We start from the raw sequence: 24771 nt of genomic DNA on the forward strand, positions 1-24771 counted from the left end.
TATGATTTCTAGGAAACAATTTTGCATTGGGCAGAAAGTGCTTTTGTTAATTTGCATTTATTTTCGGGGAAATTAAGGTCACGTTGGATTGGACCTTTTATTATTACTAATGTGTTTTTTCATGGTGCAGTAGAAATTCGTAGCATAGCTACAGGCAAGGAACTTAAAGTTAATGGGCACCGTTTGAAACCATATTATGAGAATTTCACTTCCGAAGTGGTGGAAGGAGTTAACTTTGTGGAAGTACTCCCTCTGGAGGAGGCATAGAAAGCAAGGAGATAGTCGGGCTGACGACTTTAAACCAAGCGCTAAATGGGAGGTAACCCAAAGGATGAGTATTTCTTGTCTTGTATTTATTTCTTGTCTTGTTTTTAGTTTTTAGTTTTTCTTGTCTTGTTTTATTTTTATTTTTTCTGATTTCTTGTCACATATCATGTTAGAATTTCCCACCTTGACTTAATTACTTTGGATGACTCAATTACATTGAGGATAATGTAAAGTTTAAGCGTGTGGGAGTGGTTAAGCATTTGCATTGTACATTTTTCATGAAATTTTCAACTTTTGTGTGAAATATTGAATCAGAAAACTCCAACTTGTGGTTAGTTTAGAGTCACATAGTATACATGTCGTTAAGATTACATCGAGATTCTCATAAGAGTGACTGAACTCAGAGATGACAGAGAACATGATCGGGTTTCTTACTTGTATGAGAGTTAAAGTTGGATTTAACCATCCCAGTGGCAAATGAGGTGCAGACTGAATTCGGTATTAGAATAGTGGTCCCCTATAGTGGAGACTACCCATGTTACATCATGAGAGGCACCGACCTTCACTTCTTTGTACCTGTCTAAATATGTGCTTTTAGAGTGTGTGTCACCGTACGTAAACTCCGGGTAGAATGGTGAGATACCCAACCTCCCACCAATAGAAGCACTATTTTGATCTCTTGAGTGCTATTTTATCAATCATGATGGTGACATCAAATTGCTAACTTACATACCACTTGTAATCTTGTTCGCAGTTAGCACCATCCACTTTATCTCTCTCTACACCAACAGATCCATAGAAACACCATCATTATCAACAAGAGGAGCATCACAAATTCGAAGGAAAGTTGAAGACGTTCAAGGTTTACAAGCAACAATACAGAAATGGGCAGATTTCAGATTCAAGTATAGCAACAAGACAAGGAGCAGAATTTTTACAAGTTGAAGACTATTGTACAAGAGCGAATTCAAGAAGTTTATGATATCAAAATGAGAATTCAAGAAGTCTATGATATCGAGACATATAAGTTGTGAAGAATCGAGCGGTAAAGTACTTACACCATGGCCTTTGTACTTGCATTTTTATTTTGTCTTTATTTTTATTTGTTAATTTGTATTTTATTTTCTCTTGTCTCACAAAAAAAAAACAAGAGAAAAGTTTATTAGGTCCATCATTAGTTTTAATATTTTGTTTGTTTTTGTATTTACTTTATTTATCTTGCATCTCAAAAAAAAAATGAAAAAACAAAAGAAAAAAAAATAGAAAAAAAATGAGACAAAAAAAATCATTGCATCATATTTTGGTTTGTTTAGTTCGTTTTTGGTTTTGTATTCATTCAATAAAGCCAATGGAAGAATAAATATACGTAATGAAGTTTCAAGCAACAAGGAATTAGAGGAAAGAATCACATTGTCAAGATTCTACGAAGTTCAAGATTTCATCATCAAGAGTTGAAGACCGAAGACGAAGATGAAGACAAGGATTGAAGATCGAAGACGTTTCTATGGATGCTGTGAGAGTGGTGCTAACTGCACGCCGAACGGATAACGAGGTAAATAAGCATATTCCCACCTTCGTTAAGTGGTTGATTTCCTTTCTTAGAGATCGTCAGAAAAAAAAGGGTTTTCAAAATGAATAAAAGATGTGGGTTTTCAAAATAATTCGGAGGGCTTTTGCCTTCCTACCATTAAACATGTCGCAGGATTCTCTCTTCATTCCTACCTGGACACATGTGTGACCCATAAAAAGCTATTTATTATTGAGAGCAACTTCAGAAAACCCTTTCTTGCGAGGCAGAGTCGAGACTTTCGATCACTCTGAACCTGAATTTCTTTCGATAAGGGATGGTTATTTATCTCTCAACTTTTAAGGATGAGATTGTGTTCATTTATGTGTCTAACTTCTTATGACTAGTGTGCAGAATCTCTATGTCTTCTTAGCGCGTTGGATGCTATCATTACTAGTAAGTTGGAAAAGTAGGTTTTGTGGGTATATCTCTAGTAAACCCTCACGAGATGGAGTTGTATGTATCCTTTAGAATAAGTTTTGTTTGATTTGCTCGAGAACTAGCAAAGTCTAAGTGTGGGGGAATTTGATAGGTGTTGTAAAACGCCTAATTTTATATCTAGTATTTATGCTTTCTTTGCGAGTTTTCATCTAAATAATGTATCTTATGTGTGAGTTTGAGTTTATTAGGTGCAATGGAGTCATTTGGAGCAAAAGAACGAGAAATCGTCCATTTGGAGCGTAAAAGGAAAATATGTCGATTCACAGACAAGCTATACTTGGAGTCAGCTAAGTTGCACAAGAAAGAGGTGATGAAACAACCGGAGGCAGTTGAGCAAGAAACAGAGTCGGTTCCGTGAAACTGACATCCCAAATGAAATGTGGGTGCCTCTGTCCATACTTATCTGTTGGGTGCCAATATAAATCCTCATTCCTACCAAGACCTAAAATTGAGAGGATTTGTCCATCTCTCAGTTATTGTACCTGAAATTGAGAAGAAGTGATGTTGGCGGCTGCTGCTGGTGAAAGAAATCGATGCAACGACCAGACAGAGCAGAGATGTTGATCTTTACTCAGAAGAAGATAGATGCTCGTTGCTGCTGGTTAGACTGGTCTGTGATGTTCTGGGGGTTACAAAGCAAGGTTTTATAGAGAGGATGATGAGGAATTGGGGATTTGCTCTTAATTGCAGAGAAGATAGAGGAGATTTTGATGGAAGTTAGGGTTTTCTGAGATGCAGATGAAGAAAACAGATTTTCATGGGTTTTGAGATGAATTCGAGCCTCCATGGGTATTTGTTGCTGATTCACGGTGAGAAAGAGAAGAGGATTAATTCTGGGGTTTGTAGTGATGAAATTGGAGATGGGTTTGATTGTTGAGTCTTCCCTGAGCTGAAATGGAGATTTGGGCTCACTGCTGTTGATACAAGGATGAACATATGGAGGAATTGGTTCCGATTCAGGTGAACTTAGGGTTGTTTGAGTGAAAAATTGAGAACTGAAGAATGGGTTTGGTGTAATGGCAGTGGCTTGTAAATTGGTGAAGGAGATATGGTGTTACAGATGTTGCTGTGGAAGTTTGCAGTGATAGATTGCAGTTCTTAGTGTATTGTGGAAATGGGTTCAGCTGAATTGAGGCAATGCAGAGAAGAGCTCAGATCTGTGGTTAGTAAATCTGGTGGATTAGTGGAGAAGGAATTTTGGGTTTTTAAGAAGATGATGCTTCCGAAGTTTGAGAAGAAACTGAACCGAGTGAACTCTGGTGGTGATATTAAATGAGTCCTGGTGGTGAACTGAAGTTCTGAAGCTGAAATTGTTGGTTTGGTTGATGAGCAGATGGGTTTGAGAAGATGCAGTTGTTGCTATAGGTGTTTTGGTGATTGCATTTCACAGTGGTTGAAGTGATGAAGCTCTGTGGTGTTATGAAGGATTTAGATGAATGTTAGGTGGTCTGCAGTATGAGCTATTGTGCTACAGGGATTTAGAGATGAATAAGCTGCATAGGTTTGTTGTTGCTTGTTTCTGTTGAGGACTGAGATGTGGCAGTGAAGCCATGGAATTGCAGGTGGTCTGGAATTGAGTTTGAGAGTGAAGTCTCTAAGCAAGAGAAGGTGGGGTTGCTGCTTTTGTTTCAGCTGGAAGCAAAGAATGGTCCTGGAGGTCTGAATTCGCAGTGCAAGAGTTGAAGTTGATGCTGTTCAAGACAGAGTTGGTGGTAGATATTACAGGTGCAATGAATGTATGAGGTTGTAGCTGACATTATGGGAAATTGCAGGCGCAAGTGAAGCAGCTGCAGTTGCAGTCAAATTCATGGTGTTGCAGTTAAGAATTTAAATGGCAGTCTCAGGTGTTTGTGGTGTGATGTGACTCATGAATTGTAGAATGAGCAAATGGATCTGGTGGATGTTTACGAAGGGTTCTGAGAAGCAGCAATGAAGTGGAGCTGGTGTTTAGCAGTGGGTTTAGTTATTTTCAAATTCAAGTACTGTATGAATGCTCTGAGCTCGGCATTGCAGGTGGAGTTGGCTGAATGCATTGGTGCTGAATTGAAGTAGCGGAATGAAGTTGCAGCTACAGTCGCAGAGGAGACCAGTGGATTACTAATGAAGATTTATGTGGATTACTTGTCGGGTCGCTGTTAAAGAAGCAATAGCTCATGAACTGATGAAGAAATGAGTGAATGTGACACTGTTTTGATGGTGTTCGAGTCCAGAGTGCAAATGGGTTTGCTGTGGTTGTTTTGTTGCAGTAACCAGGAGTTGCAGTTGCAGGGTTCAAGCTATTGGTGGTTATGGCATGGATAGAGACCCATAGATGTTGTGATGGTGTTGGTGCAGTAGCCGGTGGTATCGCAGGTGATTTAGTAGTTGGAACTGGTGGTATCGCAGGTGATTTAGTAGTTGGAACTGATGTCGTGGATTCACAACGGAGGTGGTGGAAAAAATAGCGGGCGTGACTGGTTTTTACTTAAGGTGGCGGATATTAGTGAATAGTAGTGAACAATAATAGTTTCGTGTCTTTACAAATGGGCGACATTTTATTGTCATAGATGTAGTTGGTTGCACAAATATTTTGAGGAGGATACTAAATCATATAAGACAATATGATCATGACCGTTGGATCACCCAAATGAGATCTCAGCTTTTTATTGTACCCGGTCGAATAAATCACGGTTTTTAGTATTAAAATACAATTGATTATATTTCCAGAATACAAAATAAAGTTTTGACAAGTTAGGCTAGATAAGGCCTATTCCTATGCACATGCCAAAACCTGATATTTGGCATCTATGCACCCACTACGGGTATGCCAAACTGCCAAACTCATATGTCTATATGCCAGCCCTGGCTATCTCCAAGTAATTATATATATATACATAATCTCTCCTTCTCTCCTACTTTTTCACCTTTCTAATATATTTTTATATTTATAGGGTCCCAGTTAATATATTATAATACTAAACTTTTTATAAATACCCCACCACACAAATACAAATATATATTTTATTCATTAGGGTCCCACTCAACAGAATTAAATATATGCTAGAGTGCAGCACAACAGGATTTGAAACTACTCCTATGCGAATTTAGTTAATGATAAAACTTCTTCAAGTGGAAAAAATTCCATGGATTCCATGGTTTTGAATCTTGAGTACCACTGAGGTTCCTTAGGTAGTAGGAGCCACGAGATGCTTGCCTGTCCACTATGTATGGACTTTTCCAGTTTGCTTCGAGCTTTCCACAGTTTGGTTCCATTGTGGCGACTCGAGTTTTCTTCAAGAAATATTCCCCTGGCTTAAACACTCGTTCTTTGACCTTTCGGTCGTAACTCAGCTTGATTTCCTGCTGATATCGAACCAATTGCTGCAAGGTTGTTTCTATGTGTTGTTCCAGTAGCTTTTTATCTAAAGCCAGTATGCTTTCATTGTTTCCAAATCCAACAGCACGAGTCTTGGTAGTTTTCAAGTGTACCTCAGTGGGTATGATTGCCCCTGTTCCATAAGCCAATGTGAATGGGGAGAATCCAGTGGATCTTTTTGGGGTTGTCCGGTATAAGACCATAAGACTCCAGGGAACTCCTCTGTCCACTTTCCCTTCGCCTTTTCTTGAGATTTTCCATAATAACACGATTTGTTGTTTCTGTCTGCCCATTGCTTTGAGCATAATATGGAGCAGAAAAGTTATGGAGAATGCTCAGGTTCTCGCAGAATTCTTTGATCACTCCGGAATGCTTTCCATTGTCTGACACCAGCTCGTGTGGGATTCCAAATCTGCAGACGATGTTCTCCCATATGAACCTTTTTACGTCGTATCTGGTAACATGTAGCAATGCCACCGCCTCAACCCATTTTGTAAAATAATCAGTTGCATCCAGTACATATTTCACTCCTCCAGGAGGTCGGGGGAGTGGTCCGACGATGTCTATTCCCCACTTATCGAACGGTCAGGGACTAAAAATTGGATGCAATTCGTTGCGGGCCTTTTAGGAATTGGAGCGTGCTCTTGGCATGACACACATTTATGCGCGTATTCTTTAGCATCTTTCTGCATGTATGTCCAGAAGTACACCTGGGTAAGTATCATGTGCGCGAGACTGCGCCCTCCAGAATGGTTGCCACATATTCCTTCATGAGCCTCTGCCAATATTTTTTGTCCTTCCTCGGCTGATACGCATCTCCAAAATGGCTCCAAAGTTGCAGGTTTGCGGTATAATTGTCCCTCGATCATCGAATATCTCCATGCATTATTTTTCACCTTTGAAGAGAGTTTCTCATCTTCTGGGAGCTCACCGATTGTCAACAATCGGATATAAGGTTGACGCCAGTCTGAAACGTTTTCAGCATGATTGCCAGAATTGTCTATCACTGGACTGTCAACATCCATATTGCTGTCAATGTTTTCGATATATTCCTGTGCTGATGTAGTTACCCTCTCGCCCCCACTAGCGTGTTCGAGAGCCAGAACAAAATGGATGTCGGAGATGCTAGGTGTTAGAGCATATCTCGGTCAACCTCGCATGCGTTGCTATATCAAGCATGTTTGTCAATGTTAGTGATCAAAACTGTAAAGTCTTGATTTCTAGCCTATTAGCTAAGTCTCAGACTAGGATAGGAAAAGTGTAGTTGAGCTCAAGGAATTCATGGTGATTCAACGACAACGACGAAAATCTACACCAAGGAACCGTGGAACTTCATCGACAAAAAGGTATGTGAAGACTTGAACTTATCTATCACTCGAAAGTCTATCTATTCTTCTCCTACTTCTTATGAGACAAAAGTCATATGCTATATAGACTAGATCATATACACTTGATATTTCGAGCTGAGTATTCATTGTTTATCTTTTACTCGAAATCATGTGATGGTAAAGCGTTTCGCTTTGATCAAGTTTATCTTCACCTAGTGACGAAAGTCATGAAAGTTTCAATCAGTTTGGAAATTGCTCTGACGAGAAAGGTCGGTTGTTATTCATGACTGAATATCGCCCTCTGAGAATGTATCAATGATTGGAATGAGATTTTATATTATATAACCACGTATTCCTTGAACCGAAGTTTTCGAACTTTGTTGATCAAGAGAAATCGGTAGGATTATGGAATTGGCTTGCCAAGTCCGCGAACCCAGTCCGCAGACTCAGTCCGCGAACTGAATGAAGTTCTCGACCGAGAATTTCTGATGGGATTTCCAAAACTCGTTTGCGTGCTAAGTCCACGAACTCAGTCCGCGAACCCAATCCACGAACTGGCGGAAGTTCTCGACCCGAGAATTTCTGCTGAGTTTGGAAAACTCAACCGATTAACTTAAGTCCGCGAACTTGTTTGTGAGCTTAAGAGGTTATGATATAAAGATGTGCTATGAACATGACACATTAATTTTTAAGGAATGCTTTATGCAAACCGTGGCTATAATGTTCATGAGCCGATTCTAATCGAATCGAATCATCTTTGTTTCAATTGTGTCTTGTGTAGTTACATAAGATCTCATAGCAATTGAACAACTCTTAACTAGTTCATTTGAGTCAATTGAACTAGTTATGGTGAAGAAGAACATGATTAATATGAGATGCTGATATGGTTGACCTTTTGGGTTATCATGTTGAACCAATATGCGTGTACTCGTTTGGGAATGGTTTTCTCAAACCCAGTAAACGTGTACTCAAGTGTGTGTGACAAACTATGTCTTTTGATCTAACGGTTGAGAGATATTGGCTTGAATCTGAATCAGGGTTTCATATAACGGTGGATAGAGTTTGCTTTGTACCTAAGGCAAAACCTTGATTTGAAAGGCTATATATAGAAGACATCTATCTAGAGAAAAACTTAATCCCCACACGTCTGTGTGATACTAGTGCGCTCGCTAGAGTCAATCTCCATTAACCCTTGATTTTCTTCTCTAAAATCAGGTTAACGACTTAAAGACTTTATTGGGATTGTGAAGCCAGATCGATATTACTTTTATCGTAGTTGTGTGATATGATCTTGCATCTTCTATCGTATGAGTACAATTGATTGATTGGCTTGAGATCGTGAGAGTTCTCCGATAGGCAACATAAATAAGTCACAAACATCTTTGTCTCATTGTTTATGATTCCTCGACAATCCGCTTGTGTAGTCACGAAGGATTGTAGAGAGGTGATTGATTAATCTAGGCTTTTCTTCGGGAATATAAGACCGGATTATCAATTGGTTCCTGTTACCTTGACTTTATATCTAAAAACGGAACAAAACCTAGGGTTTATCTGTGGGAGACAGATTTATCCTTTTGATAGAATTTTCTGTGTGAGACAGATTCGTTTATTATCAAGTCTGTGATTTTGGGTTGCAGCAACTCTTAGTTGTGGGTGAGATCAGCTAAGGGAATCAAGTACGCAGTGTCCTGCTGGGATCATAGGTGTAAGAGTACAACTGTACCTTGTATTAGTGGGATATTGGTAGGGGTTCAACTATAGATCAATTCGAAGTTAGTTTGCAGTAGGCTAGTGTCTGTAGCGGCTTAATACAGTGTGTATTCAATCTGGACTAGATCCCGGGGTTTTTATGCATTTGCGGTTTCCTCGTTAACAAAATTTCTGGTGTCTGTGTTATTTCTTTTCCGCATTATATTTTATATAAGTGAAATAATACAGGTAGTGCGTTCGTGATCATCAATTGGAAATCCAACCTTTGGTTGTTGATTGATATTGAATGATCCTTGGACATTGGTCTTTGGTACCGTGCAAGTTATCTCTCTTTGATAAAGACTCGCAGATTTCTATTTGCTTGAGTAAAGATCAAATCGAGAGATTGAGATAATAACTCCTTGAGATACTTTTTATCTAGATTGAGTCTGACTGTCTAGTTGATTCTCTAGCAAAGTATTTTGGAGTTAGTCCATACAGATTGCTAAGCGAAATATTTGGTGGTGTTGTTAGACCCCCGCTTTTTCAATTGGTATCATAACAGGCAAACACACTAAGACCTCATCAGTCTGTGTTTGTAGCGATCTGACTCTATGGACAGAGGTGCTATCTCTATTAACGTACCACCAGTCTTCGATGGCTCAAATTACTTATGGTGGAAAATGTTATGCGAGCTTTTCTTCAATCGCGTGATTTTCAATCATGGGTATATGTAGTCAATGGCTATGATGCGCCCGTTGTTGCAGCCGGAAACGGAACTGTTCCCAAGAATATTGGTGAATATAATGCTGTCGAGATTCTTTCTGCAAAGCAGAATTCTGAAGGGTTGAATGCTATCATACATGCCATTTCCCCAAGTCTTCAACACAATGTGTCTAATTACACTAGGTCTAAAGAAGCTTGGGATATCTTAGAAACCGTATTTGAAGGAAACTCCAGTGAAAACAAAGCTAGGCTTCAAAACCTTAATTCCGATTGGGAGAACCTTCATATGGCAGATGAAGAAACTTTTGATGAGTTTAATCACAAAGTGTCTGAAATTGTTAATGCATCTTTTGCATTGGGTAATACTATTCCGGAAAAGGACATTGTGATGAAAATTATCAGATCGCTGCCATCTAGATACGAGTCTAAGAAGCATGCCATCGTTGAGGGGAATAACCTCAATAATCTCTCCAGAAACACCTTGGTTAGGAAGCTTAAGATCTTTGACCATGAGCATACATCCAAAGTCGGTAAGGATGTTTCCTTTAAAGCACAGAAGAGCACTAAATTACTTGCCAAAGGTAAAAATATTCATGTCTCTGAGGATGATCAGTCTGAGAATGATTTTTCATATGAAGACCTTGACAAGTCGGTCTCCTCGATCACAAGAAAGTTTAGGGATCTTCTGTTGAATAGAAGTAAATGATTTTCAAGAGACAAACCCAGGTCATCAAACAAACCTCACGGTGGCGTACCTCCTAAAAATAGGGATGCTGACGAGGCTGATGACGAGGACATGAATCAGTGCTTTAAGTGTAAGGGTTTTGGCCATTTTGCTAACGAATGCCCAAATTGCAGAAAATACACTGGGAACAAAGGTTTAGCTGTAACACTTGATGAAATCTCTGAAATCTATGATTCCGATGAAGATAAGAAATCAAGTGTAGGGATTCTTGGTGAAAACATCGATTTTGATACTTGTAGCAATACATATATCAACCTCAATGGGTTCAGGGAAGAAGGAAACCCAATCAAGCTGGAAGATTCGATTGATTTATCCTATGGAAACTCTGATCGTGATGTTTCAGGATCTACTATGTGTTTAGCTGCTATCGCACCACAGATGCCTGAATATTATCCAAGATTGACGTGCTCGTTTTGTTCGATGAAGGGTCACGAACTATCAATATGTTACAAGTACAAGCATCAAATGAGGCACGCTAACAAACTTCAACGAAGAGAAGATCGATTAGCAAGAAAGTTGGAACTTGCTCAGAAGACCGCCAAGGTATATAGGATCTTATCTTCATCGAAGAAGTTGGTTTCCAGAGATAGAACTAGACCATTTGAAAAGAAAGTATGGTCAAATCGTTTTGATAGACAGAAGCCTGAAGATTCGTCTCTTGAGGAAAGTGGTGGACAAATTGTTAATCACCACAGCACAAATTAATTGTGTTGTTGCTCAAATCTTGTCTCATGTGCCTGATCGAAATAGACAATATCGCAAACGTGCAGGCTTGTAGAAAAGTTTATCTTTAGGGTTGTTGTTTTTGTCTATCAAATAAAAGAAATGGTTATTATCGATAATTCTACTCTTTATAGGGTTTAGAGTTGAACGACCACGAACCTGTTCATAGGTTTCGAACCCTACATTACTTTTTCCTTCTTGATATCCTTTTTTTATCTCTAGACCTAATGAGATTGTGAATTCCATCCAAAAAAATCAGTTGGTTATAACTGTTCTCAAAGTATGTCTATGGAGATAAGTGATGTCAACATGATTGTTAAGCCATCAATCAAGGAAAAAGAAAAATCTTTTGTAACTCCGTCCCGAAAAAGAAAAAGGAGGAATACAAGAAAGCCAAAGGCAGTGTCTTCTAACTCTCAGAAGTTTTCCGATGTTCTTGATGAGTTGAAGGAAGTAAGAGAGGAGATTCGTGAAATAAAGGCTTTTGCGTCAAAGTCCTTAGAAATTCAGAGATCCCTGGTACGACATAGTCAACCAAGACAGTTCGTTGATATAAACTCCTATCTTCGTGAACCGTATGTTCCCATGGTTGTTGACAACAAGGAGTTCGAGAATGATGCTGAATTTCTCAAAGGCATTGTCGCCTAGGAAGTCTTCTTTTTGATTAGTTGGAAGAATAACTAGTGCTTTAAATAGCGATGATTGTGACTACACATAGCTATTTTGTTTCATTCTCTTGTTATTATTTTTTTTAGGTTTATTGTTTTAAATTCTAAAAATATTTGGAGGATGATGATTATTGCAGTATTATTGGTTTGTTATATTGCAATATTTTTATGGGATATGTATTGTTTGCGTCCGTGAACTTGAAGGTCCCATATTTTGTCAAAAGTAAAGTCGTCCATGAATTGGTATTCATATTGATGAAAGGACGAATGGACTTTTGACATATACAAAAGTTATGCCTATGCAATCATGTATTTGATGGAAAATAGGATTAAATCTTTTGTGTGACAAGGATAAAGTCTATTACATTGTTACGCATATAATGATGTAAAGATAGAATAGATCCTTGTATGTTATCCACGGTATTGATCTTCCTTGATCCATCTTGCTATGTTTTACCGTGAAGGCTCCATTGTGTGTCTTATGTTGAGCACCTTACAACTAAGTCGATTTCTTATTGATTTGGTTGGTTGTTCCATGAGATGTTATATGTTGAGAATTATGAACTAAATTAATCATCCTTGGTTATTTAGTTTGTATTCCATAAGTTTTCTTTCTTATGTCGAGTACATGTACGGTTTAGGTTGTCATACTCTATGATGAACTTAGTCGGGGTTCCATAAGTTCTCTTATGTTGAGCCCAAAATACTTAAATTCATTATTCCGTTGATTAGTTTGGTTGTTTGTATTACAATTGGATTAATTATAGGTTCTCTTGTAATTAATCTAGTTGAGTTTTAATATATTTCACAAGTTCTTGTGTTGAGTATATGAACGGATAGACTATCATGTTCTATTGGGTATTCTAGTCACGTATTCTGTAAGGTTTTCCTTATGTTGAGTACTTGAACGGTTAAGTTAGTCACCTCCATATGATTAACTTATTCGTAGCCTGTTGCTCCATGAGTTTACTTATGTTGAGCACTTTCAATTAAATTGATCACTATTGTGGTTTTGATTTAATTGTGTATTTCAATTAGGATATTCATAGGTTTTCTTGTGAGTATTTGGTTGAGTTTTGGATATAAAAAATCATTCACTTGGTTTTTGGTGTCCAAATGAAAATCCTTCTTTTCTTTCAAAATCAAGGTCGCTCTTGTTGTTCCTTTGGGAATGACATCAAATGGGGGAAAGTTCTTTTGAACTTGTGCTTAATGGTAATATCTTGCGGGGAGTGCAGCTGTGGAATTTTGAAGGGGTTATCTTGCGTCTTAAAACTCCTTCATGAATGCTGTTAGCTTCGGCTATAAGATTGCATCTAAATTAATATGATATGTTGTCTTTCTTTTTGTCATTAAATTTCTCTTGTGGAAATTTCATTATGAACCCATTCTTGTACCTTTGCCAATTTTATTGACAAAAAGGGGGAGAAATATTGTAGGTCACACTACAAATACATATGGTTTTCGGATAATTGTGTAAGGGGGAGTGGTTTTCATGATCGAGATGGAGTATTGACTAAGGGGGAGTGATACATATCACCATAGTATTATTGTTAAAGTCGTGATGCAGTTGGAATTTGATGTTCATAACTTTGACACTGTATAATAATGATCGAGAATCTCAATTTCTCTCATTGTTATAGCTACGGATCTTCAACAACGGTGATACTAAACTTACAACCTTTGGGATCATTGGAGTACTTGGAAGGACGAAGATTTCAAGGAACGTTGAAGATTGGACTATGGAATAGGAGCCACTAAAGTTTATTTTTTTTGTATTCCATATGTATTAATAGTTTTATCACTAAAATTGACAAAGGGAGAGATTGTTAGAGAATATCTCGGTCAACCTCGCATGCGTTGCTATATCAAGCATGTTTGTCAATGTTAGTGATAAAAACTATAAAGTTTTGATTTCTAGCCTATCTAAGTCTCGGACTAGGATAGGAAAAGTGTAGCTGAGCTCAAGGACTTTATGGTGATTCAACGACAACGACGAAGATTTAAACCAAGGAACCGTGGAACTTCATCAACAAAAAGGTATGTGAATACTTGAACTTATCTATCACTCGAAAGTCTATCTATTCTTCTCCTACTTCTTATGAGACAAAAGTCGTATGCTATATAGACTAGATCATACACACTTGATATTTCGAGCTGAATATTCGTTGCTTATCTTTTACTCGAAATCATGTGTTGGTAAAGCGTTTCGCTTTGATCAAGTTTATCTTCACCTAGTGACGAAAGTCATGAAAGTTTCAATCAGTTTGGATATTGCTCTGACGAGAAAGGTCTGTTGTTCTTCACGATTGAATATCGCCCTCTGAGAATGTTTCAATGATTGGAATGAGAGTTTAGATTATATAACCATGTATTCCTTGAACTGAAGTTTTCGAACTTTGTTGATCAAGAGAAATCGGTAGGATTGTGGAATTGTCTTTCCAAGTCCGCAGAATCAGTCCCCAAACTGACTGAAGTTCTCGAACGAGAATTTCTGCTGGGATTTCCAAAACTCGTTTGTGTGCTAAGTCCGCGAACCCAGTCCGCGAACTGGCGGAAGTTCTCGGACCGAGAATTTCTGCTGAGTTTGGAAAACTCAACCGATTAACTTAAGTCCGCGAACTTGTTTGTGAGCTTAAGTGGTTATGATCTAAAGACGTGCTCTGAACATGAAACATTAATTATTAAGGAATGCTTTATGCAAACTGTGGCTATAATGTTCATGATCTGATTCTAATCGAATCGAATCATCTTTTTTTCAATTGTGTCTTGGGTAGATACATAAGATCTCATAGAAGTTGAACAACTCTTAACTAGTTCATTTGAGTCAATTGAACTAGTTATGGTGAAGAAAAACATGATTAATATGAGATGCTCATATGGTTGACCTTTTGGGTTATCATGTTGAACCAATATGCGTGTACTCGTTTGGGAATGGTTTTCTCAAACCCAGTAAACGTGTACTCAAGTGTGTGTGACAAGCTATGTCTTTCGATCTAACGGTTGAGAGATATTGGCTTGAATCTAAATCAGGTTTTCATCTAACGGTGGTTAGAGTTTGCTTTGTACCTAAGGCAAAACCCTGATTTCAAAGGCTATATATAGGAGACATCTAGCTAGAGAAAAACTTAATCCCAACACGTCTGTGTGATACTAGTGCGCTCGCTAGAGTCGATCTCCATTCACCGTTGATTTTCTTCTCTAAAATCAGGTTAACGACTTAAAGACTTCATTGGGATTGTGAAGCCAAACCGATACTAATTTTATCGTAGTTGTGTGATCTGATCTTGCATCTTCTATCGTACTAGTACAATCGATTGATTGGCTTGAGATCGTGAGAGGTCTCCGATAGGCAAGATAAAGAAGTCACAAAATCTTCGTCTCACTGTTTGTGATTCCTAGACAATCCGCTTGTCTAGTCAGGAAGGATTGTAGAGAGGTGATTGATTAATCTAGGTTGTTGTAGATGGTGGATTTTCGACAATGGGTAGAATTGTAAAACTATACTCCAGATTCGGCAACCGGATGAGTATTGGGGCTCATGTCTCTCATTAAAGCATGAAATCTCATGCCATAAATCTCTGACCGAGAAGGCTGTCTCTCAGAGTACGTGTAGATGTGTGGTCTCTCAGCTGAGACCACGTCATATCTCATGAATACTGAGAAATTTCAGTAATTACCCCAGATCCGACAATGAGTATCGAGACTCATGTCTCTGTGCATGAAAGCTCATGCCACCTCTGATGGAGAAAGTCTCTCAGAGAAGATGTAGATGTGTAGTCTCTCAGCTGAGGCCACGACACTTCTCATACTGTATAGAATCGAAAGATTGGGCGGATCCTAGACAGCATGCCTGCTAGTATAGAGCGACAACGTCTTCAGGATGTAACCAGGTTTTCCCCGACTATGGAAGAGGAATATGACACTCCACCAAGTTCATATTTCTCAACCCTCGGATAATTAATGCTCCTAGACATGAAGGCCTTCTAGTATAGAGCCGGCAATTAATTATCTTAAATCGTCTGAATATCCAGCAATATTCTACGATCCATCACCTGAATATCCAGCAATATTCTAAGAATCGTCAATTAATCGCCTGAATATCCGACAATATTCTACGATTCTTCGTTATATTTCGTCACTTCAATTCGTGGTTCTTCCCAGCAGAATTACATGGGTTAAGTGATAAATACTCAACAAGACACGCATCTGGGCATCGAATAAGCCTGACAAAAATGGTGCAAGTGTACTTAACAAATAATGCACAGACCAGCATTTTGAATGCACAAACGAGCATTTCAAAAAATACGAATGAACGAGGAACCTATGCAAAATAGGAAGGAAGAATAATAAAAATATTAGCAGAGGCGCCAGGGGATTGGGCTCACTAGCCGGCCGGTCATGTCGTGACCAGTCCCACACCAACTTTATATTTTATCATATTTTACTATTTTTCCCTGATCTCATGGAAATCCTCTCGTTCGAGAAAATTTCTTTTGTTTCAAGAAAATTATTTAAATCACATGATTTTATCAAAAATAATAAAATTAGGGAAAGGTGTCGCGGAACCGAGCACCATCCAGCCATGCCTTGGCTGTGGACGATCCCACACCTCACGTTCCATTATTTTATTATTTCATCTCAAATTATGAAAATTCCTTGATTTCTTGAATTTTCCCTAAAATTACCTAATTTCATGTATTTTTCTCTAAAATCATAGAAAATATCAGAAATTAGGGAAAACTTATGGGACCGGGCTCTAGCCGACCGGCCATGCCCTAGCCGGTCCCACACGCTATTATTTTATTATTATTTGATGTTTTGTTTCCTGATTTCATGAAAACTCCCTTGATTTCAACAAAATATCTTGGTTTTCAACAAATCCCTTTGACTTTATGAAAATTATCTAAAATCATCAAAATTACATAAAATTGGGAAGAGTTCCTTGGGACCCGCGCCCATTGGCCGGCCGGCCATGCCACGGCCATTGCCTGTCCCACACTCTCATTCCCTATTTTATATTTAATTTATGTCTCTCGTCTCATGGAAGTTCCCTAATTTCACCAAACTCTCCAGTTTCATGAAATTTCCCTCAAATCAGAGAAAATACATAAAATCACATAAAACTGGGAAAAGCGTGTGGGACCGCATCTGTCAGCCGACCGTCCATGCTCTAGCCGTTGTTGGTCCCACACCTTGTAATTCCCTGTTTTATTTATTATTTACATCATCTCATGTATTTTTGCCGGTTTCAGCAAAACCATGGATTTTGCATATTTTCTCCAAATGTTGCTCAAACGTGCACCAGAAAATATCAAAATTCTCAGGACTGAAGCGCAAACACTATGGTGACATGGGCACATCCCCTTGACCACCAAGGGTGACCCTGAGGCTTGCAAACAGCTAGTGCCGCGTGCTTTAATGATTTTAACCTAATTTGCTCAACTACTCATATTAGGTTCAAATTCTTTCAAAACAATTGGAAGTTTGCTCAAACGACCATCTATTAGTCCCACGACCACCGAGAGCCGGTACCACATCAAGTCTACATCAAGTTTTATTATTTGTCGCTCACACGAGAATTATTTTAATAAATGATTAAACCAGCATTTAATCATTATTTTACTAATTGGTCCTCAAGAGACTTTGGTATTTTTGCTCATTCGAGCATCCGAGTGTTATATGGTGAACCAGTCATCCCATGTATCCAGTCCCGTGTTGATTTGCAATAAATCATCATTTCGGTAAAATTGGGATTTGAATCCAGGGCTCTGCAGAAACGTGATTCTGAGCAGATTCGAACACTCTGATAATTTTATGTTGATTCCATGATTAACATTCATATTTATTTTGCTCGACCCAGCAGTCAGTAACTTAAATTAATATTTTATTTGGTCCAGCTACCAACAGTTCATCAAAAGAACAATATTTGTTCAAACTAGCAATATTTGCTCGAACTAGCAATATTTGCTCAAATCAAAGAATATTGGTTCAACTATCAATATTCAACAATTTAGCAACACAGTTTTGCTCGTCTTAGGTTATAATGATACCTCGTCTCAGCAGACACGTTAAATTCATGAGTTTCAGAACATTTGCTAATCATGTTCAACTCAGCGCTACATGGACTCATCGTCCCATAAAGTCAACAACTGACTCCACAATCACGAGATTTCAATCGTGTCACATGGGGGGATATTAACTAGGGTTTTGGTCTGGCGGTCTACGGCACGTGTGTTCACCCACGATGAGAATGTGAGAAAGTCGTGCAATCAGTTGGAAGAGTCAGCAAAGTAGTGGGTGGAAAGTTAACCAAGTCTCCGCACGATGAGTAATTGGTTTTAACACGATTTCCCCATTTCCCACTCTCTGATTCCAGCAACTTTCACACTTCATGGGATCATGGAGTTTTCAACTCCGGCATTATAAAATGTCTCTAAATCCTGATTGAAAGGACAAGTTTTTCGAACACTCGAACAACATTCGCCAAAACGAGCAATTTCTCATCAAAGTTCATACAGACAATCTTTCGTCTAGACGAACTCACAGAAATTACTCTCAATTGAGCAAAATTCAATCATTCAGAGCATTTTCACGCTGAATTCACAACACACCTACAATCTCAGATCACCATTGATCTCACGCATTTCTAAGCTTCCCTCCTACAGATCAACCCATCCTCTCTTGTGACCGAATTAACTCTGGAACGACCATTGTTCTCGTTTTAGGGCGGAGTTCTACAGATTGATCTCTCGAACTTAAAGAACTCCCTTCTTGCAGTGCATCTATGTGAGGTTCAACATTTCGCTCGGTTCAAGGAGTCCCCACACTGTCGACTCTTCAATTCCGTAAAAACCAGCAAATCGTTTTTCCCCATCCACAGATTGGCGACCACAGTGGGAGATTAATCTCTCGGTTGCAATCTCAAGCTTTCACAAGATGGTTGATCTTAGGTCACGTACGATCGCAGATCCTAATACAAACGACGCTAGCACTAGCAACAACAATGACAATCAGAATATCCCGGAAACGATTCCGGCCTCCAAAACTGACGGCGGTGGCATTACTCCTCCTCACGCTGAAGGTCATCCCCTGTTCGGTCGACACCCTGAAGAAGTCAGAGGAAATCCACCACCTACCATTTATGATCTTATCAAAGTGTAGGAGACTCTTGTAAAGAATCAGACTGACATCGGTGCTACACAGATGAGCTGTGTAATTATCTGAAAACTCTTACTGATAAGATGTCAAAGAAGACTCAAGAAAAGGGAAAAGAGAAAGAGAAATCCTCAGAGCTGATCCTGAGGTGATTCCAATTCATACAGTGAATGATGATGAAGTCGGCAAATCTGCAGGTGATTCATCAGCGAAAGAGCCGTCAAATTTCATTACTCGAGAAGACTTGGAGCGTCTCCTAGAGAACCGTGGAAAGGGTATTACATCACACGTCCATCGTCACCAACCTCCTTATCCTGCTGCCACACAGAGGATTCCTCTTCCTAATGGTTACATTTCCCCAACTTTTACTCTGTATGACGGAACTGGCAATGCTCGAGAACACGTCTCTCGTTTCCTCGAAGACTTGGGAGAGCATGAACATAACCATGTTGTTCGTATCAAGGAGTTTTCAAAATCCTTGAAAGGCAGAGCATACACCTTCTACAGGAAGTACTTTTTCGTGTCAGAGAAAGTCACTCTCTTTGATCTTGGAAGAATGTTCCAGAGGGTCAATGAGAATCCCAATGATTACGTGAAAAGATTCATAGTCCAGGCCCTGGACTGTCATGACCCAAATGTCACAGAGCAGCAGCTGGTAGATTTGTGTATCAACGGCATGCTCCCGGTTTACAGAGCTCTACTGGAGAATCTTCGATTCTATACTTTCTCAGAGCTTCACGAAGCCGCGAAGAGATCATCAACCACTGCACCTGCCTGTTAGAAAGAGCAAAGTCCACAAAGACTGAGGAATCACGTGATACTCGAAGAAGCATACGCCTGATCAACAAGCAGTACAACCTGCAGCCCTCTACAAACGCTATTGCAGAAAGGAGAAAGCGCAAGGCTGAATCCCCGAACAAGCATGTTGCAACTCCTCAAAAGACGCAAAACAAGGACAAACCAGAGACACAGGCTCCTGGCCAACGCACGGAGGCTCCTGATGATGCACATGATTTTCCTCTCCCCATTGAGAAGTGCTCGAACTATTAGATGTCTGGATCCAAGATGGTGCAATCAAGTTGTCATACGTCAGGAGAGATCCAACTGAGGAAGATATGAAAAATCCTCGTTATTGCCGATTCCACCGGTTCGTGAATCATCCGACAAGCAGCTGCAAAGTTTTGAAACACATATTCAGAGAGAAAGTTGAGTCAGGAGAACTTAATCTTGGAGCCGAAGGAGTGCACAGAGACCCTCTTCCTATCAGAACCTTCTCCATCTCTGAAGCACCAGTCAAGGAAGCAGTTCAATCATTGATGGAGAATTTCTGTGAATTGCTCTATCTGTCAAAATCACAAAGGGGAGACATGTTCACAGCTTTGAACCACATAGTGTCTGGGAAACGCCTACTGATTCCAAAAGTACCTCCAGAACCTTCAGCCACTGACAAGGAAATGTATGACTGGGGACTGCTCACCACCGTGCATATTAAAGGAAATGAATTCAAAAGAGCATTTGTTGATGTCGGCACCGCTGTCAACGTCATTCCTTTGAAAACTCTCAGAGCCGCGGGAATTACTGGACAAGAGGCTACTCATGCTCCCGTAGAGATAAGAGACCACGAAGGAATTTCCATAGATGCATACGGCTTCATCATTCTCAAAATCACAGAAAATTTGGTCTTCACTGAGGCTAAGTTTTACATAATTCGAGAAGATCCTGGATATGACATGATCCTTGGAAGAACTTGGATTCATGCTGGAAGGATAACTCTAAAGCCTTCAGCACACTCTGTCGTCGACAAAGACTCCACGTCGGAAGAGGAAGCATAGGAAGCCCCACCGTTTGAGCATCTGGAGGAAGTAAAAACTTTGAGGGGACTTACGCAAGAACCTGGAGAAAACCCACATACCTTTGTCAAAAGGTTTCGATCTCAGGAAGTCTTATCCCTATTCATGTTCCAATATTACCAATGTTCAAAAATGCTACTTTGATTCGGGGACTTCTCCCCACAAACAATTTAGCAATTACCAAAAGTTACGAATGGATAACTTCACCTCGACAATATTATACCCAATGGATTGGTTCAGAGCTTCTCCACGTTGATCATTCTATCAAGAGGTTTATTGCTGAAGACCTGGCTAAACACGACAGACAGTATGCTGGATACTCTCCTCTACACGAGTGTCCATATGTGCCACATCCATGGAACCAGCAGAAAATATTCAAGGCACTAACTACTAAACCGAACAAATTTCATGAAGGAGACCTAGTTCTTAAGGAAGTTCAGCGCAATCTTCACTCCGCAAGAAGATCCAATTGGGAAGGACCGTTTATGGTTGCTAAGTCCATAACTGGAGGATACTACAAACTAATGAACACAGATGGCAGAACCCTACCAGTAATTCACATTTGTCTGAAATTATTGGGCGTTTGAGGTACTGTACGTTTGAGCACTCATGAGATATGGATTTGGCGTTTAGGATTTTCTTTCATCGTATTTCAATTCCTCCAAAACGTTTGCAATACTTGCAATCAGTATTTGAATTCGGCAATTTATCAAAATTCAGTTCATTTTATTTAAAAGAAAATTTCTATCATATCCAAAAGAAAATCCTCAAATCATCTACCAAAATCAGCCAATATCAAAACCAAAGTAAAACCTCACATCTCTCAGAAGTCTGGAAGTTCAAGAGATTATGAAAAAGGAAATTAAAGAAAATCAGCAAAGAAATATTTTTGCGCCTCTGCGTCCTTCAGATCCTGTAAAGCTGCCATCTCCAAGTTCAATTCCTCAGTCAGCTTTGCAATCCTCTCTTCCTTCTCCATTACAACATCACTTGGAAAGGGTATGTTCTTCTCACACGAGTTCTTGATAGCGTTTATCTGTTTACGAATCCACTTCACGTTGAAGCCAAGTCTCTCAGAATTCTCCAAATTGAACTCCCAATCAAAGAGTACATCTGGAGTCACAGTGTTTCTGGCCCTGGTGCATATATCACTTACAACACGCAATATAACGCCCATGAATCCTGTCCACAATCATGTGACCAAACTTCTTCCATATTTTCTCGTACAAGTCTACATATCACAATGGGAACGCCGAATCCACCAACTAGTTCATGATATGGGAGTGAAGCATCAAACGGAGGGTCAAAGGAAACTCATGCACTTGGATATTCGTGCACTACTATACGGTTCTCAATTATCGGAGCAACTTCTACAATTGAAGTAGCAATTTCTTCAGTATTCTCTGCTGGTGTTTCAGTTTCTTCTATCAATGGAGCAGCGGTTTCCATGAATTCAGTGACAACCTTATCATGTCCTTGAATTGCAGAGATGTTTGTCTCTTCATCAATAACTCCAGGACAGCTCGGGTTCTCCATTGGTTTCAATATCCTCAACTTCGGTATTTGACACCTAATACGAAGATTACATGAGGTTAGAATCATCTAAACATGAAACCAAGTGAGATTATAAAGTGCAGTATACAAGCAATGCAACATCATCGAAGTTCATCATTATGTACCCAAGATATGAACAAATAGAATAAAAGTCATAAAAATACGTTTTACAATAACCTCGTCTGAAGAGACCGTACTATGCTCTGTACTAAAATAAGAACTGGAAAAAATCTACAAGGAATTTGAGGATGGGTTATATATCATTCTCTTCATATGGATCTCCTCTACAACGTGTCAAAATTTCATGACAATCCGATGGACAAGCAAGGAGATGTGATCAAAACATTGAGCAACATACCATCTGAAAAAGTTCTGAAAGTCTCCTGGAAGTTTACTGTTTCGCCTTTTTCAGGCCCTAAACGTGCTCAAAACTTAAAAAGCTTCTATTCTAAAGCTTGGAAATTCTCCGGGCTTAAATATGAATATGCAGATCTTAAAAATCCGACTCCAGATGAAGATTTTACGGCGTTTTTGGTAAAAAACTGGGTTCTGAATTTTCTGACGACGAAGTTCGACCAAGTTTTTCGTATATACACATGGATTCTCATTCATTCATTCGTTCACAAATCAGCACTGTCATACTTCTATGAAGAGGATACAGGGCATATACTTACTTTGGGGGTCTCCGAAGTATTCAAGGAATTGTGATTGTCTGTATTAACGACAAATGGCTCATTACTTCTATTTGGCTCCGAATCTTTGGAAGTGCCTTCGTCTATATTCTCAGAGGAAGATCGAACATCAACACTCTCCACCTCCATGACGACATTCTCCTGGACATATTATCAAATAATTAGCATTTTCACATGAAGCATTTATGTCCGATTATAAAGGAGATTACTCACGACGACTTCTTCTTCAACGTTCAAATCAGAAGTTGTCTGCCCAGCAGAAGAGAATCGAAGACCGTCAATACTATACGGAGAAAAGTTCTGTGACCAAATAACAAATATTGGTTTTATGATCCTGGTAATGCGGATAGAAGAAGTCACAGCGGAAACATATTGACAACTCACCAAAAAGACGGCTGGGGACTTTATGGTGTTAGGCAACAACTTGCAGTTCTTACTCCTTCCTTCTCCACCATGAAATATTGTCTCTGCTTCCGCGAAATTCACTTGAATTCGAGGTCTCACAGCACGACCCTCCTGCAAAAGGAAATTGATGTGATAATTGAAGACAATTACACGAGTTGTATGAGTAATATGCAAAAGAATACATACCGGTGAACCTCCTGGAGATGTCTTTCGCTTATCACCACCAGAAATATTCCTTAATCTGGGACGAGAGGCACTCATCTCAGAAGAAGGGGGATCCTTCACTAAAGGTTGGGAGGCTGTCACATAATCATTAAGGCGCTCAAGCTGCTGATCCCAAAATTCTATGTAACCTGGAGTCACGTACGTGGTTCGACCAGCACAAGATAACAAATAAGAGCTCCCTTCATCATGTGTATGATCTAAAAAAGTCTTAAGTTGTTCCACCGATGGTCTTCTCCTTCTGAAGGTTGGAACGCATTGGTCCATACCCATATGACGGGCGGCTCTGCCAATGTTATACTCCTCCACCGAAAAATCTCCATACGTTGCTGATATTAGATGACCGGGAGTGCAACTCAGCATGAAAGATCTTTCGCCATCGCTCAAATTAGCACCGGATTTCAAATACTTACTTTCTCCAGCATTGAAAGTCGTCAATTGAGAAACGTGAGGAGGAACCACCACCCAAGGACGGAAGTTGAACTCAGACTCGTCATCTAATACGTCAATGAAGCGTGTCTTGGACTGAATTTGCTTCGTAGACCAGCGCATAATCCTAGCGTTGTCTTCCTCATGGAAGATACGTCGAGCATCAGCAGAGTTCAGAATTTGTAAGATACTACGGGGAATGGGTGCATAGTTTCCGAAACGCTCCCACATCAGAGCTTGGATGAACATCGTATTGGCGTAGCATTCAATCTTCATGAATCCATTCGAAACACTGGAGTTTACGAATAAAGAGTCCATGTTAGAATATAAAGATCCCAATAATAAGCTACCCAGCGGAAGTTGTTCACCTTGAGACAGATTAATAGCGAAAGGGATTACAAACGGCTTCAACAAGGTACCAACTTCTTCAAACACGTCCCTGGACAGCCATAAGCACAAGAAAGCAGCAATAGACAACATACCGTCGGGTTCATCAATAGGGACGTCTCGTGGCCACCAATGTGTCAACCAATGAGCGTAACAACCTTTACCAAAAACCTTGTTGATTCTCTCCATCTTAGCTGTTAAAGTTTTGGAAACTGCTTTCTCTTCCGCCGTCCAAAGTTCTCCAGGAAAGTTACCTGTAATTGGAAGATGCAATAAAGCAACTACATCTTCCAAGGTAATAGTGAACTCTCCCCGGCTGCATATAAACGTGTGAGTTGGGATGCACCAGCGAACAAGAAGAGCTACAATACCTCGTGCGTCATGAAAGATATACAAATGTCCAGATGTTTGAACGACTCTGGTAATTTGTGCTCTATCCAGCATAGCTCTAACACGAGGAAATCCCAGCATGTGTCTATACCATCCCGAGAACTCTAAGGGGCGTCGAGAAAGCTTGAATTCAATCATTGAAGCCTGGAATAGTCCTCGTTCAAGACAGAACCGA

General features: G+C 39.6%; 1 long non-coding RNA gene across 1 annotated transcript; it reads left to right on the forward strand.

The window, feature by feature from the left end:
* The first annotated feature begins 2758 nt into the window (after nucleotides 1-2758).
* Nucleotides 2759-4884, forward strand: LOC113284325. Its single transcript, XR_003328096.1, has 2 exons — nucleotides 2759-4627; nucleotides 4661-4884. It is a non-coding gene; the product is annotated as an uncharacterized LOC113284325 (long non-coding RNA).
* Nucleotides 4885-24771: the final 19887 nt, after the last annotated feature.

Source organism: Papaver somniferum, chromosome 1 (assembly GCF_003573695.1).
Source record: "Papaver somniferum cultivar HN1 chromosome 1, ASM357369v1, whole genome shotgun sequence".
NCBI lineage: Eukaryota > Viridiplantae > Streptophyta > Magnoliopsida > Ranunculales > Papaveraceae > Papaver > Papaver somniferum.